The sequence below is a fragment of the Mya arenaria genome, chromosome 8 (assembly GCF_026914265.1).
Source record: "Mya arenaria isolate MELC-2E11 chromosome 8, ASM2691426v1".
Taxonomy (NCBI): Eukaryota; Metazoa; Mollusca; class Bivalvia; order Myida; family Myidae; genus Mya; species Mya arenaria.
The window spans coordinates 38,613,900-38,629,830 of NC_069129.1; the positions used below are offsets into that span (position 1 = coordinate 38,613,900).

At 36.3% G+C, this 15,931-nt stretch overlaps 1 long non-coding RNA gene across 1 annotated transcript; it reads left to right on the forward strand.

Annotated features, from left to right (window-relative positions):
* The first annotated feature begins 1,199 nt into the window (after positions 1–1,199).
* On the forward strand, positions 1,200–11,366 carry LOC128242305 (uncharacterized). Its single transcript, XR_008262578.1, has 3 exons — positions 1,200–1,332; positions 6,950–7,023; positions 7,936–11,366. It is a non-coding gene; the product is annotated as an uncharacterized LOC128242305 (long non-coding RNA).
* The last annotated feature ends 4,565 nt before the right edge of the window (positions 11,367–15,931 follow it).

The following is a 15,931-nucleotide window of genomic DNA, read 5'->3' on the forward strand; positions in this document are numbered from 1 at the left end:
TTCAAATATTTGCGGACAGCTAAAATTAAACGATCCGTTTTGAAAAAAAACAAACAATTGTTTTTAAAAGAAAATAGGAATATTTTAATTCTATCCTGCTGTGTTGGTGTTAGCCAAGTAGAATGCTTATCCATTTTCTTTATACAATCTAAATTCATATTAGTTGCAGTAACTTATTTTTTTGAAATCCCTTTTGTATTTAATTGTATTTAAATTTTCTAATGAATAAACATAAAACACAATTGATGGGTTTTCTATTCTCATATATGTTGGGTTTTTTCGAAGATTACGCGCAAAATTGTTGGTCGGTCGGTCGATCATGTGTCTCTTGAGAACTATTTCACTTCTTTTGGAATGGTTAAAATCAAGCTTAATATGACAATCACCGCTGCATTTACTTACCTTTTCTTGGGCAGCTAAAATCATTTTCATCTTTTCGGGCGAAACGTATAATCCATCGAGTAATTCATCGAGTATGCACTTTTTTCGGTACATACTACGAGTAATTTTTGGACGGTGCCAGCTCAGGGCAGCGTTCATAGTAGGGGCAATCGGCTGAAAAGTTACAAACCGATTTACCGCCTGTCTCGGTCGAAGAAAGAGTGCGGTTTTTCAATGCTTAAAACACCAGTAATATTCAATAGCTTACAAGAACATTAATAATTATGCAATAAATCTATAATTCTAAAGCACAAAGGATATGTTTAAATACATTACTTAAGAATGCATGATTTATTTTATCTTGATTTTTTGCTGCGCGAGCTGACCGTTACATTTAATGACATTGGACTTTTTTCCTTTTTTTGGCACCAACCAAATTACTTGCTAGAATAAATCCGGACTCCCAAGCTGTACTAGAATAAGGGCCAGCTTTATTTAACTTCGTACGAAGTCTGTTTTGCTTACGAACTTTTTACAATGTATCTCAGGCTGTTTAGCCGTTTTATTAAGAATTTCGTAAGAACAAGCACCTGTTCCTTCGTAGATCTACGAAAATTTCTACGAAAGCTCTTAGGGTGGCGAACGAACTTCGTAGACTAAAAAATGGCCGCCACAACAACAGAAATATTCAATATTGGCGATCTTTCATTTATTATGGCGTATTTTAACAAAACCAACTGCCAATTTCAAGACAGAAGACGACTCTGTGGAATCTGCAACTCGGTGAGTAAATTAACCGTTTTGACTAAATTTTCAGGGGACGCAACCTCGCGCCAACTGTCAAAATGTTTCGAAAAACAAAATGCTCTTATTTCGATGCATTTCAAGAGTTTTGTTGTGAAAAGAACACTGGAATATAGACTGAAATACTATCCAACCATTAGACTCATGGTATTTGAATTTTACGTTGTTTTTAGTTAAACAAACACGCTAAAAACAGACTGATTTTATGACAGTGTTTACACTGATCTGTCATTTCATCTGTCAAAGTTTTTATCATTTTTCAATAACTTGTGACTTATATTTACAAGATTATCATGTCTTTAATAGTGTTCAGAAATTCTAAATCAACATTGAAGCTTATAAATTTAAAAGTTGCCTGGGGGTGGGGATGCGGGGGGTGGGATAAGTCATTCTAAAATGCCGTCCAGGCTTTTTTTTTAATGATGGTTAGCCTGGAACGTCATTCATAACAAAATTCGTAAACACCACGGACCTATAAAGCATTTATATGGTTTATAGGTCCATGTAAACATGTAAAAACTGTCTTTGAAATGAAATGGTCTTCATTTGTATTCTGTTGCTTAAGACTGCCAATAAATGCATTAATTCTTATCAACGACCATATCCATTTTGCAAATTCACAAGCTATTTCTTCAAAAAAGTAATTTAAATACCTGATTTCATTTGACAGGAGCTTTCTTACTGCCAAAAAGAAAAAAGGTTACACACAACTAAACTTTAAGGTTTCAATCTGAAGTAGTATTTTTAGTATGGATTACCTTCCCCTAACACTATCATTATCAGTTACCATACTTTTGTACTAAATGAATTTGAAAAACATTTATCGTCCCATACAGGATTCAAGATGTATTTACAAACTATTCTATGGGCAATGTGGACAATGCATACTATTATACACATGTATTTAAAATAAGACTAAATATTAAAAAAAAACATGTATATCAACGGCATTCTTACACTAAGTGAATCAAAATGTTTTATTGTGTAACCTATTAATCAAAATTTGACTTCAACACGACAATCCAAGTTTACAATTATCAGAGATTTTGCTGACTTATCAATTTATTATGTGTATATATATAGTTTCGCTAGAACATATGTTTCATGATGATATTTATATTAACAAATACCTTATTCCTCACATCAGAAAACCTATACAAAACTCAACTAAAGGGAATCTTCAGGAAATTACTATTTTTAAAGGAATTGATAGAAAAACATAATTACAGAACATTGTTGTTTGCTTTTTTTCCGACTAGAGTGCGTTTTATCGTCAAGCTTATAGAAAAACAACTAGAGTTAGAATTGTTGTGTGTGTTTTTAAAAGAACTATATTGGTAAACAGAAGTAACACTTATGTGTTTAAGGGGTTAAACATGACAAAGCCGGGACTCTGCGTGAGAATTGGCCTTCATGCTCTTATAGAATATACCTCGGGTTGTTATGGGACACTTGTGCAATCTTTGCCGACTTTACATTTAAAATGTCATCTTATAGAAGGTCATATGCCCAGTTTGTGACATGAACGCGCCAGCGGTTCAAAGAGACGCTATAAAATTTAACAAAGCTTATAAAGGCAAACCGGTAATTTTACCCAGTATTCTAATTTCTGTCATACAAAGTAAAAGCACACATATAGTATTTATAATGTATGGTCGTTTTTAGACGGGAGGCTAGGTGCGTGTGGGAAAGGGGAAAGAAATGTAGAAATGTTTTTATGTCAAAAGATGGCAATCAAAAACCTCCAAATAATTGCAGAATTTCAAACCGTCATGGCAGGTTTTTGTCAACATACATACAAATGGTCGTTCACTCGGGAACACCAGAAAACTTACTCGCCTACTGGTAGGAAAAAGGTAGGGAGGAGAGAGCTCGTACAATCACCAGTTGGTACCTGAGGTTGCTCTTACCACAAGTTTGTGACAAGTAGTACTTAAAAAAGTTTTTTTGTTGTGTGTCAGAATCTGGATGCTTTAAAGAAACCAAACAAAGGACTATTAAGCATACAAAAGTTCAAAGACATCCAAGTGAGCGCAAATGAGGGGTAAATTACAAGAATAGAAAATAATGATACGAACTGAAAAAAATGCCATGCATGCAAATGAAAATTCTTCCCATACTTTGCATGATAACATTCCACAAACTTAATGATATTGCTATTTGATTCATTTTGCAAAAACTAAATGTCCTTGTTCCAATATGCTAACAAAAGTAATAAATGTTTGTAAACACTTCATTCTTAATTTATTTTGAATAATTTACAGGTTTACAATATGTTGCCTTAACAAAACTACTGCCAATGACACTACAGCTCGTACTAAGCTGTACTAAAGTAACTAATAGTCATGTGTAACCTTAAGCAGAGAAAAGAAAATGCATTTGGAAATTCTCGGCTACATTCGTTAACAAAAACAATGGTGTTTGGTGAATTTTGATGGTGTTTGAAAATGTATGTTGTTTTAACAATTCGGAACGTGATTATTTTATAATATATAGTGCAATTGATGTAAAAAGGATTAGTTTTAACAGGTAAAATGTTCTTTTTTTGTTTTAATAGACTAAATTGGAATAATTTCAATAAATTTGCGACCAAATTCTGATCGGCATTTTGAACATGTTTATGAATTTTATTATGAATGACGTCCAGACTAACCATCATTAAAAAAAAGCCTGGACGGCATTTTAGAATGACTAGGGGTGGGATGGGTCAAAAAGTATTTTTTTAAATATCCAGAGCAGCCAAAAGGTAAGCATAAGCTCTATTGGTCACAGTTGGGAGAGTTGTTTGTCCCAAACTACATTTTTTTTCAATTTTCTTGCGGTTCTGAAAACATTGCAGCTAGTAATGGGACTTGGACTGGGGACTCCCTGTTTGCAAGTTTGTGCTCTATCAACTTGGCTCACAGGCCCTTAGAACTTAAAATAACTTAAATCTTGCAGTTGAATTGTTCAACCAGCTCGACAAACTGTTCCTGGTAACTTAATTTGCAAACAACCTGACCTTTGTGGGTTAGTACTGGGACACACTCATGAACGGTATAATATTAGTACGGTACACCTGGGTGCAAAAGTGGGACAGGTTCAGATCTTGAACCCCACGACTGATGACTACTTGAGCTCAAGCAATGGCTTTATTAAAACAGAAACCACCTTGCTTTTAAAGAAAAATGTCAACCATAATCAGGGTTAGACACTAACATTTTTCACAAGGTAGTCCCTCGGACTACTGGATCCAAAATCTTGGTAGTCCAGCAAAAACTCTGGTAGTCCATAAAAATGAAAGCCTTCAGTGTTTTGTGACACTTAGCCTTCTTAGAACATTGTCAGTATAACCCTTTGATTGGTCATGATTTTTATCTGTCTCAATCTTAAAATTTCCACATTCTTCAAAACAATTTTTGGCCTTTAAATTTAATTTTAAAACCAAAAAAATGCTAAAATACCTTAGATTAAAAATCTGAAAACCATGCTAAAATACCCCATAATCTGTCACTTTCAGGAAAATGTTGCAATAAATCACTTGACACTAAAACACCTCGACTGAGATCGTTGCTAAGTTATGGCACAAATGACAGACATCCTACTGATAAGCAATATTTGATTATTGGTATCCTACTATTCAGTATTCTTTGTTAATCTAAACAACATATCATATAATACTTAATAAAACATGATGAAATAAATTCCGAAAGTGTTATTAATTATTTTTTGTATGGGAGTAAGATAACAAATAACATGACGCTGCCTGTCACTCAAACTAGCGTCCAGATTAGGCAGGGCTTATCAGTTGCCGTTGCTATCCGCCATGACCTCATATCAACAGTAGTGTAATTACGCTGTTATATATATTTAACACAAATTATGTCTCATAATTGAGAGATAGTAAAGACAGTTTAAGAAATCCGAAATACTGACATTTTCCCTTTATGCTGCTAAAATTATAATTGATAACAAGGTACTGTTTAGTAGACTAATTCAATTCTCAAAATGTCTTAATGTAAACGTACATAATATACGTATATTTCCGTTTTAATAGCCTTAAAATAAGAAATATCATTATGAGAATTCGTGTGCAATATTGATGATATCTTGGGATTTAGTTTGATTTTGAAATTTGTCTCCTTATTGTGCGAAAAGTTTTAAAACCGAGGCATATACATTTGCATTTAAGTTTGTTTGACATATTAGTGAAAAAGACACCTCAATTTATGTGAGTTACATTTTTTATTAAATTTAATTAAATATTTGATATATAGCTTAAGGTCACAAAAAAGTATATACATATATAGATAAAACAAAATCATATTTTAAAATGACGCAAATCAAAATAAAAACCTTTGCATGTATAATGACTATGGTCGTTTCAAAATTTCTATGCTGATTGTTAGAACAGTTTTGCATTTCATTTAAAACGGAAATTAATTCATTGAGAGAAACAATAAGGTAGTTATATAAATAATGATAATAATGCATTACACTAGTATAAAACAGGTGATTCTGAATCGAAAAAGGAAGAAAAACAGCGAAATCCATTAAGTTTTGACAATGGATCTATACAAACATCTTTTTTTGTTGATTTTCGGATAGGAAATTAATACATGTTTTGTTTCCCTTTTTTGAGTTTTAAAATAGAGACTGTTATTGTACTGTAACAAAATTCCGATGTTATTTAGAAATAAATTATTTTAAAGCCTAGACATTTTTCTACCTGAATTATACATTGCATACAATTAATAATAATGAACTTATTTAATGTTATACTTGGTTTTATTGCTATGTTTTACCATGTTCCATGCATTTTTTATCTGATTGTCATTTATAACTTTTGAATTATTATCGTCTGCTTCTGGGTATTTGTCGGAGGTCCTAAATTAAGAGGTCATGTGACACTGTAGGTGTAGCCTTATCGCTATCGGCGTGGTGTTAATTGTTATTTGCCCTAGCTTCAAAGTATAAATGTTACATTTTGGCGCGAAAATTAAAGCACACAACTCTGTCATCGTCTGCACTTACACTGCATTATACCTGTTTTGGCAGTATGATTAATTTATCAGCTGTTCTTCTAAAAGCCAGTTTGAAAGATTTCATAAGCCAGACATAATGTTCCTTCTGTTTGCTTTAAATAAACACCGACATTTGGCAATACCCTAAACCATAATAATTATGACGTATTTTCAGAAAATCTTAAAATAGTAAAAACCGTCAAGTGTTTATCTGCATCGTATCTTTCATTGTTTTTGACTGAAAATGCAAGGGATTTAGAAAATCTGCCACTTGGACCCAAATCTACCTTGCTGACATTTAAGCAGAGGTGCACATGTCTGACGATTAAAACACACCATAGAGTGTGAAAATGGTTTTTCCCTTTCTAAATAAAGACATTCTACTGACTGGTTTAAACATTAATCGAAAGGCTATACGAAATGCGCGCGAAATTCGGTTAACAGTCCATGTTGTCCGGAACTGCTCGGCCATCCTCGGCAAGCTTTACAATGAGTGTTTACCGGTGATAATCGGCTTCTTGACATCAAGTTTTACGCAAGTTTAAGCGTAATAAAGATTTTATGCTCAACTAACTGATGTGATATTTACTTTCTTCTAGTAGTCCGACGGACTATTGACTTAAAATGTCTTGTAGTCCGACCATAAATCTGGTAGTCTCGGACTACCGGACTACTGTTAGTGTCGAACCCTGCCATATTTTAAGCTTCAGAAAGAAAACAGCCTGTTTATAAATAAATAGATTATTCATTTTTTATTTCAGATCTTGACATGGATCCAAGATGCTGGTAACTAGGCGGGACGGATTGTTACACAGAACAGCAGGTTTCTGGATGGGTAACTAAATTTCCATATTTCCGGTTTACTTGTGTTATTTATAAGCAAGATAAAAGTAAATACACCGCAAGAGCGAATCAAGTGGAAATCCGATTTAATCGTGCATTATGCATTATTTACAGTCAGTTTGTAGCATTTTTTTTACCAAATCTCAATTTAATACAAACTTTTAAGATTTTCATGCATATAGTTTGATGCACATTCTATAATTATAATATTAAAGATGTGCAGCATATATATGGAATGATCCACATCACTGGATACTGTATATATGTAACATTGCATGTGAAAATGCATAGCATCAAGTGATATAAGACTGCTGAAAAAATCACATTGCAAGATTTCATATTTATTTTCAAAAATTGATGTTTTATGCATTTTTCAAAAACATTAATTTGCGACAGAAATATGAAAAATTGCGTTAAAATCTTTTGTCAGCATTCTTGTATCGCTGGTTTTCAGATGTTTACACAAAATTTGCTCATTCCTGGACAAAAGATAAAATATTATTAAAACTGTTAATCTGTAAGAGTGCGGCCTTAAAGAAAACAAATAAAATAAAAAGGGTTTTTAATGATTTCTAGCAGATAAGTCTGTTGTCAAAGAACCAAATTTAAGGTATCATTATAGCCGTCTGTCATGTCAGAGACAATACACTAATGTTATTGTATTATATTTGTATATGATGTATAGGTCCTAATTATTAGGTCTATAAATCCGGCTTTAAGAGATTTTGAGTTGTGCCCTTTATTTAACTGAGAAAACAACTGATGTTTTATTATGCATATTTTACAAGTGGCTCTGTGAAATATTCTGTGACTGTTAAAAGGTGTAAATTTACAATATTTTGTATATATGTACTCAATTTTTGTTGTTTTTTTGCTCTTAAATAATTTTTGTTTTTCGTTTCAGAGACTCAGCGCCATGTCACAAATACTTCAGAACCCAGTGTGCGAAATTAACGGTAGCCCGATCGCCCGTGGCGATGAAAAATTGACCCAGGCTACGAAAAAATCTTTTAAGGTAGCCCGACTGGCGATGAAATCATCGGGCTTGTTGGCTAAAAAAAAATGTCGGGTAAATGTTTACCTCGTCACCGTTGACCGACTTCCGGATAATCTCTCATTGTTATGGATATTTTCTGTTGCAGTAAACTCCCTTGTCAAGCAATTATACGCTATATACTGCTTGAAAATAATTATTTTGACGGAAATCATATTTCGGACTGTCAATACTTTTTTTTAGTGAGATATTAAAGTTTGGATGTTGTTTTTGTGTGTGTTTTTTTTTAAATAAACTTGGATTATTAAGTCACCGAAAATTATGAAATAGATGTTTATAAAATCCTGTCACTAATGCCACAAGCAGCACATGTTGACAGGACTTCCATCCTCCCCCTTCATCAAATCAACAATCCAACTGCCTTGACAGAACCAGCCCCCCCCCACCCCACCCCCATCGAACCACCACCAGCCCCCCTGCCCCCTGGCAATACAGGACCACACAACCACTATACTTGCATTTTATACAAAATATAATAAGATATTGTACAGTTGTCATATCATTCCTTGTTTTTAACCATATAAGGTACTCAAGATGCGTTTTTCTGTTAACCGGTGGGCTATGGAAATCTGGCTTGGGCTACAGAAATCTCAAAGTCTGTAGCCCCATTGGCTACCAGGTAAAAAAGGTTAATTTCGCACACTGAGAACCTAGAATGAAAGTTACCGAAAGAGCAATAGACTTTCCAATCTCTACAAAATTCATCTTAACTGTTTTTCAAGGTGATACTTGAGACTACCAAAGACTTTTCAAGGACAGAATTCACAAAACAGTTTATGCCACCATCTCATATCAAAGGATTGTGCTTGAGTTGAACAGCCTTCAAACAGAAACTGTTTCAAAACCTTCAATGGATTCAGTTTACCCTTGCTGTGATCTGAGCAACTATTTACATCAATTCAACATTGTAAACTGTTTAAACTTGAAAATTCTGTCTTCGTGCAACTCAAATGAATCTATTTACTGTGATGTTGACTCTATACAGGAAGAAGAGACCATCTTTATACATGCTGGCATATCTTTTAAAAAGGAAACAAATATTATAACCAACATACTACACTGTTATGTCATCCAAGAACTCAGCTACTGACTCAATTTATAAATACTTCAAAGGAAAAATGTCTCTTTCAATGTAACTACTGCTGTGCATAATAAGACATTTTTTATTATGCGCCCCTTCCAAGAAGAGGGGTATATTGCTTTGCACATGTCGGTCGGTCGATACCGTCTACCGTCTGTATACCAAAGCTTGTCCGAGTGACAACTCAACAATTCCTGGACGTATGGTCATCAAACTTGACATGAAGGTTGGGCCTGACCAGTAGATGATTTTAGGGCTCATCGGGTCAAAGGTCAAGGTCACAGTGACCTTGAATGGTAAATTAATTTTAAAGCTTGTCCGAGTGATAACCTAACAATGCCTTGACCTTTCGTCATCAAACTTGATATGGAAGTTGGGCCTCACCAGTAGATGACCCCTATTAGTTTTTGGAAAAAGGTTGTCCAAGTGATAAATCAACAATGCCTGCCCCCATGGCCCTCAAACTTGACTTGGAGGTTGGGCCTTACCAGAAGATGACCCCTATTGATTTTAGGGGTCAAAGGTCAAGGTCAAAGTGATCTTGAAAGCAAACTCGACAATTCCTGGACCAATCATACCATTTAGTCTGAATGGTCATCAAACTTGACATAAAGGTTGGGCCTGATCAGTAGATGACCCCTCTTGACTTTGAGGGTCATCAAGCCAACGTCAAGGTCACAATAACCTTTAATGCAAAAAAGATAACAAATCCTCTCTCAGGGATATCTCAACAATTCCTGAACCTATGGTCATCAAACTTGACATGGAAGTTTGTCCTGACAAGGAGATGACGCTTATTGATTTTAGGAGTCATTGGGTCAAGTTCACAGTGACCTTGAATGCGAAAATGTTTCGAGTGATAACTTGACAATGCCTGTACCCATGACCCTCAAATCTGACTTGGAGTTGTGTCTGGCCTGTAAATGAGTCCCTTTCATTTTAGGGGTCATCGGGTCAAACGTCAAGGTCACAGTGACATTGATTGAAAAAAGCTTGTCTGTGTGATAACATGTCAATGCCTGAACCCATGTCCCTCAAACTTGACATTTAGATTTTTGTAGACCAGCTGATGACTCATATGGATTTTGAGGTCATAGTCATTAGAGTCAAAGGTCATGCTCATAACACACTCTATCCTCACACTTTGAATGGTCATAATCTTAAAACTGCCTCAACGGCATCCAATGTCAGTGACTAATCAGCTGTCATTTCGGTCCATGCTCATTTCATTCAATTGTTCATATAATCCTGACAACATGGCACTCAGGTGGGGGCATAATGTTTGACAAACATCTCTTTTTGATACTTGGCTCATTTCTTACATGTAGCTGTAACATTTTGGGCAACTTCTCAATTATTTTGTTTAAGACATTTTTCATCCAGCTCATCTAAGCCTAAGTTAGTGTTCATGTTAACTTTTATGACTGCCTGTTTATTGTACTTTTTATAAATCATTTTTAATGACTTTTTCTCAAGAACCATTTGGCTAAGTATGTCTCCTCCTGAAATAGACTAATTCTTTTAGCTCCAGTTGTCTGTCTGTACGTCTGTAACAAATTGTGTCTGCTCCATGTCTCTTTAACCTTTTGAAGGATTTGATATAACTTCCCACAAATGTACACCAAATTGAGAGGAAGGGTTTATTATTATAACTGTTGAGCAGTTTCCGAACTTGACTGTATTATATCTTGCATTTACCTCAAGCTGTTAAGTGAACAATATAACATTGACCAATACAAGGAACTAAACCTTCTAGGTCACCATTTTGGAATAAAGTAATACTTAAAGCTCATATTTCCATAAGAATCTGCTCATATACATTTTAAATAGCTTATACAAGTATATCATTTCAACATAACATCAGATCCTCCACTGTTTTATGTTTGCAACATTTTTTTTAAAACTTTGATTTATATATCAAGACTTTTATGAACAAATACCAAACAGCAACTCACAAATCTATACTCATTTGGGCAGAATTTTGTAAATCCAAGCATTGTCATTTGATATTCAATGCTTTTTGGCAAATTGGGGCATTTTCTGTCACATTAAAATCAATATTAACAATAAATCTCCAACTTCAATATTCTCATATTTTTGTGCCCATTCTTTGCCAATTATTTGTTTGTCTATTGGTATACATGTATGTTTATTCATACTGTTTTTCAAAATAACGAATTAATAAAATGTTTGAAATATTTTATTTGTTCATAACTTATTTAATATAACAAAAAGATCACTGCATTCTGTTTTATTTCACATCATGATCACTCATAGAGCAAGACTTGAAGAAGTATAGTGATATAGCCACAGGTGTTTGTCTGAATTTCTCCTACCCAAGAGGGCATGTGTTTGAATCCCAAGTTGGAAAACACAGTTTAAAGGTCAGTTGATGCATCTTGATTGCATCCAAAGAGAAACACTCTATGATGGGCACCTGTAAAATAGAAGCTACATAATCTTTACTATTATCCATAAAACGTGAAAGTTGTTTGTAAAATAAAAAAGAAATGGTCTAACATTTTTTTCAAATACAATTCTTGATAATATTTCTTGTAAAAGTACACATTTATCTTAAGAGATAAAAAAACCACTACAGTACAAATTTGTATTGTAAAAGCCATTTCTCAAATTCAAATGAAATGCCTGCCTTGACAGTGATATTTTGTATTAAGATTACATATATTTGTGAAAAATCAGTAGTTTGCAAGAAGCAGTAGCATATAAGTATATATCATGTGTTACCGGTACGGATAGAAAAATCCGACCCGAGGGCACGTGCGTAAGCGAGTAATGAGGCTTGCCGAGTTACCGGCCACGCAGCGTGCCCGAGGGTCGGATTTTCTATCCGTACCGGAAACACATGATTGATATTTTTTCTTGCATACCCTAATTTATCAATTTGTGGAAAAAATGACGTTGAAAACGAACTTTTGTACAATTACACCAAAAGGCGCGTGCGACGTTGTTTACTGACGTCATAGAGCGCAGTAATTTTAAAAAACTAAAACTAGCGTTTTTTACGATTATTTATTTTCAATTTTAATTAAAAGTCTTGCAAACATATATATTTGACTGCGCTTAATTGAAATGGCATAATATACTATTCATAAATCATACAATAATAGAAATAAGAAGTGGCGCGTTGTTGCGCGTGACTCATCAATAACAAACAAAGAGCATACTGTAATTGACAATAGGTCTACCTATTTGTAATGACAAATGTCATTTGTATACGGGTTAGTATATAGAATTGTAAATTAAAACATATTTGAGTGTGTAAACTTACATACCTTAAGGAAACAGTTCAAAAAATATTCGCTAACTAAACTCTTAAATTTGTACTTCCGGGGTTTTCAATCGAATAGAACAAAGAATTAACGAACGTAATACTAGTAGTACATTTACCTTTTGGGATGTGATTATTTAACATGTTAACGCCATAACAATTATTATACACAATACAAGCGATAAGAAATGAATATAGTTGGTATCGAAATGTGTCATAACCTGAAAACATTGCAATGTGACACAGGAAACAGCTGTTTAAACGGGTCAAACCATGCCGTAGCAACCGTAGTCGACAAAACGTTACCACCGTTTGTATTTATTAAAATAAATAGTAAATGTCTATTTTGATTATTCGAAAAGCGAAGCAGATCAAATCACTATTTGCGATTTTTTTAGTATACTCACATCTACGGTTTGTTTACATTTTCGTCCGATCCTTCCCCATTTTGAAGAGTAATTACGTACGAAAGCGTTAATAAAACGGTCGCAGAAATCTTCGTATGCAACTTCGTACGAAGTGATCGCTTGCTTAACATGCATTCATAAAACATAGTCATACATGACGAAAGTTGGCTCTTGAAATAACCAAACTGTCAATAGTTGATAACAACGACACGATTTTGAAACCAGGCAGCTCTCCCTGTATATTTTCTGCACATACACCAGAGGCACCGTCCCTCAGCACTTTCAGTGCTTTGATTTAACATAGCCTGTACAATTATCAAGTACGACAACTATTGCGCTGCCTAAGATAAACACACGTTCTTACATTTGCATTCATATTCAGATGAACGTAACATCTTTGGTATCCTTTAATACTCAATTAGAAGGCAACACAATACACCGACGAAAAGCATACATAAAAAGAACTTGCCTGAGACATATTCCCACGGCAATGGTTGGGTGACACTCAACTTGCCACGGCAGCTGACGGGTCACACTTGACTTGCCAAGGCGGCTGATATGTAACACTTGATTTGCCACGGTGGCTGATGTGTCACACTTGACTTGCCACGGCGGCTGATGTGTCACACTTTCGACGGTAGCTGATGGGTCACAATAAACTTACCACGGCAGCGGTTGGGTCACAATCAACTTGCCACGGCAGAGGGTGGGTCACAATTAACTTGCCACGGCAGAGGGTGGGTCACAATTAACTTGCCACGGCAGAGGGTGGGTCACAATTAACTTGCCACGGCAGAGGGTGGGTCACAATTAACTTGCCACGGCAGCTGACGGGTCACAATTAACTTGCCATGGCAGAGGGTGGGTCACAATTAACTTGCCACGGCAGAGGGTGGGTAACAATTAACTTGCCACGGCAGAGGGTGGGTCACAATTAACTTGCCACGGCAGCGGTTGGGTCACAATTAAATTGCTACGGCAGAGGTTGGGTCACAATTAACTTGCCACGGCAGCGGGTGGGTCACAATCAACTTGCCACGGCAGAGGGTGGGTCACAATTAACTTGCCACGGCAGCGAGTGGGTCACAATCAACTTGCCACGGCAGAGGGTGGGTCACAATTAACTTGCCAAGGCAGAGGGTGGGTCACAATCAACTTGCCACGGCAGAGGGTGGGTCACAATTAACTTGCCACGGCAGAGGGTGGGTCACAATCAACTTGCCACGGCAGAGGGTGGGTCACAATCAACTTGCCACGGCAGAGGGTGGGTCACAATTAACTTGCCACGGCAGAGGGTGGGTCACAATCAACTTGCCACGGCAGCGGGTGGGTCACAATTAACTTGCCACGGCAGAGGCTGGGTCACAATTAACTTGCCACGGCAGAGGGTGGGTCACAATTAACTTACCGCGGTAAAGGCTGGGTCACAATTAACTTGCCACGGCAGCGGCTGGGTCGCAATTACCTTGCCACGACAGCCGGTGGGTCACAATTCACTTACCGCGGCAGCGGATTGGTAACAATTAACTTGCCACGGCAGCGGCTGGGTCGCAATTACTTTGCCATGGCTGCTGATGGGTCACACTTGACTTGCCATGGTAGCTGATGGTCCACACTTGACTTACCATGGCAGCTGATGAGTCACACTTGACTTGCCATGGCAGCTGATGGGTCACACTTGTCTTAACATGGCAGCTGATGGTTCACACTTGACTTGCCATGGCAACTGTTGGGTTACACTTGACTTGCCATGGCAGCTGATGGTTCACACTTGACTTGCCAGGTCAGCTGATTGGTCACACTTGACTAACCATGGCAGCTGATGGGTCACACTTGACTTGCTACGTCAGCTGATGGGTCACGCTTGACTTACCACGTCAGCTGATGGGTCACACTTGACTTGCCACGTCAGCTGATGGGTCACACTTGACTTGCCACGTCAGCTGATGGGTCACACTTGACCTGCCACGTCAGCTGATTGGTCACACTTGACTTGCCACGTCAGCTGATTGGTCACACTTGACTTACCTCGTCAGCAGATGTGTCACGCTTGACTTGCCACGTCAGCTGATGGGTCACACTTGACTTGCCACGTCAGCTGATGGGTCACACTTGACTTGCCATGTCAGCTGATGGGTCACACTTATTTTGCCACAATTAGCATGCCGGGCAGCGGAAGGGTCACACTAATTAACATACACTATCAATACGATACAGCTGGTAGGGATGGTTTTTTCTATTTTTTTCAATATATTATAGAATGTTCCATATTTTAGAGTTTTAACTTTGTTTTCGGCTACACATTATCTCAAATATTTGAACGGTAGCAAGTACTTTGGGCGTAACCTTGTTTTACGAGCGAGCGCATAAACGGGACAGCGCAATTCATGAATTGACCAAACGGTATTAATTGGACGAAAACAGCTACGTCACCTGCAATCCCAATGATTGAAATTATAATCTTATTAACTCGTGTTGTGGATGCCCTGGCTATTACATGATATGCATGCGTTACCGATGTTGGTTGTCGTTTTATACGATGAAATTTGTATACTTACTGTTATAATTATCATTATCTTATTTTGATTACGAGAGCAATATTAATTACGGTGGAAAAAAGAATCGCAAAACATATTGTTACATATGCCACCTATGTTGTAACGTTTTGGGTAGAGTGTTACATGTGTTTCAAGTTGGCAACATTTTGGAGGACCATACACTAGTGTTCATTTGTGCAAGTTTGTAACATATAAAGCCGGTTTGTAACAAAATATACCGATGGTTATATCTGTGCCGATTGTATTTCCTGTCTGTTATGTAGATTGCTCTTAAGTAAAGTAATAAAGACGAAAATGGTCAAGTAAATTTATTCTGTAATACATATACATGAATTGAAAGAGATCAGTCAACAGTTAACGCAATCCCAGAAACCGGAAACCCCGGTATATAGAGATCTATGTCAATATCAAGCAATTTAGTCATCTATGACATTTACAACACGTGAGTGACTATCAACCTCGACATCACTCATATTAGTCCCTGTGTCCAGTCTAACATTTTGTAGTTTGG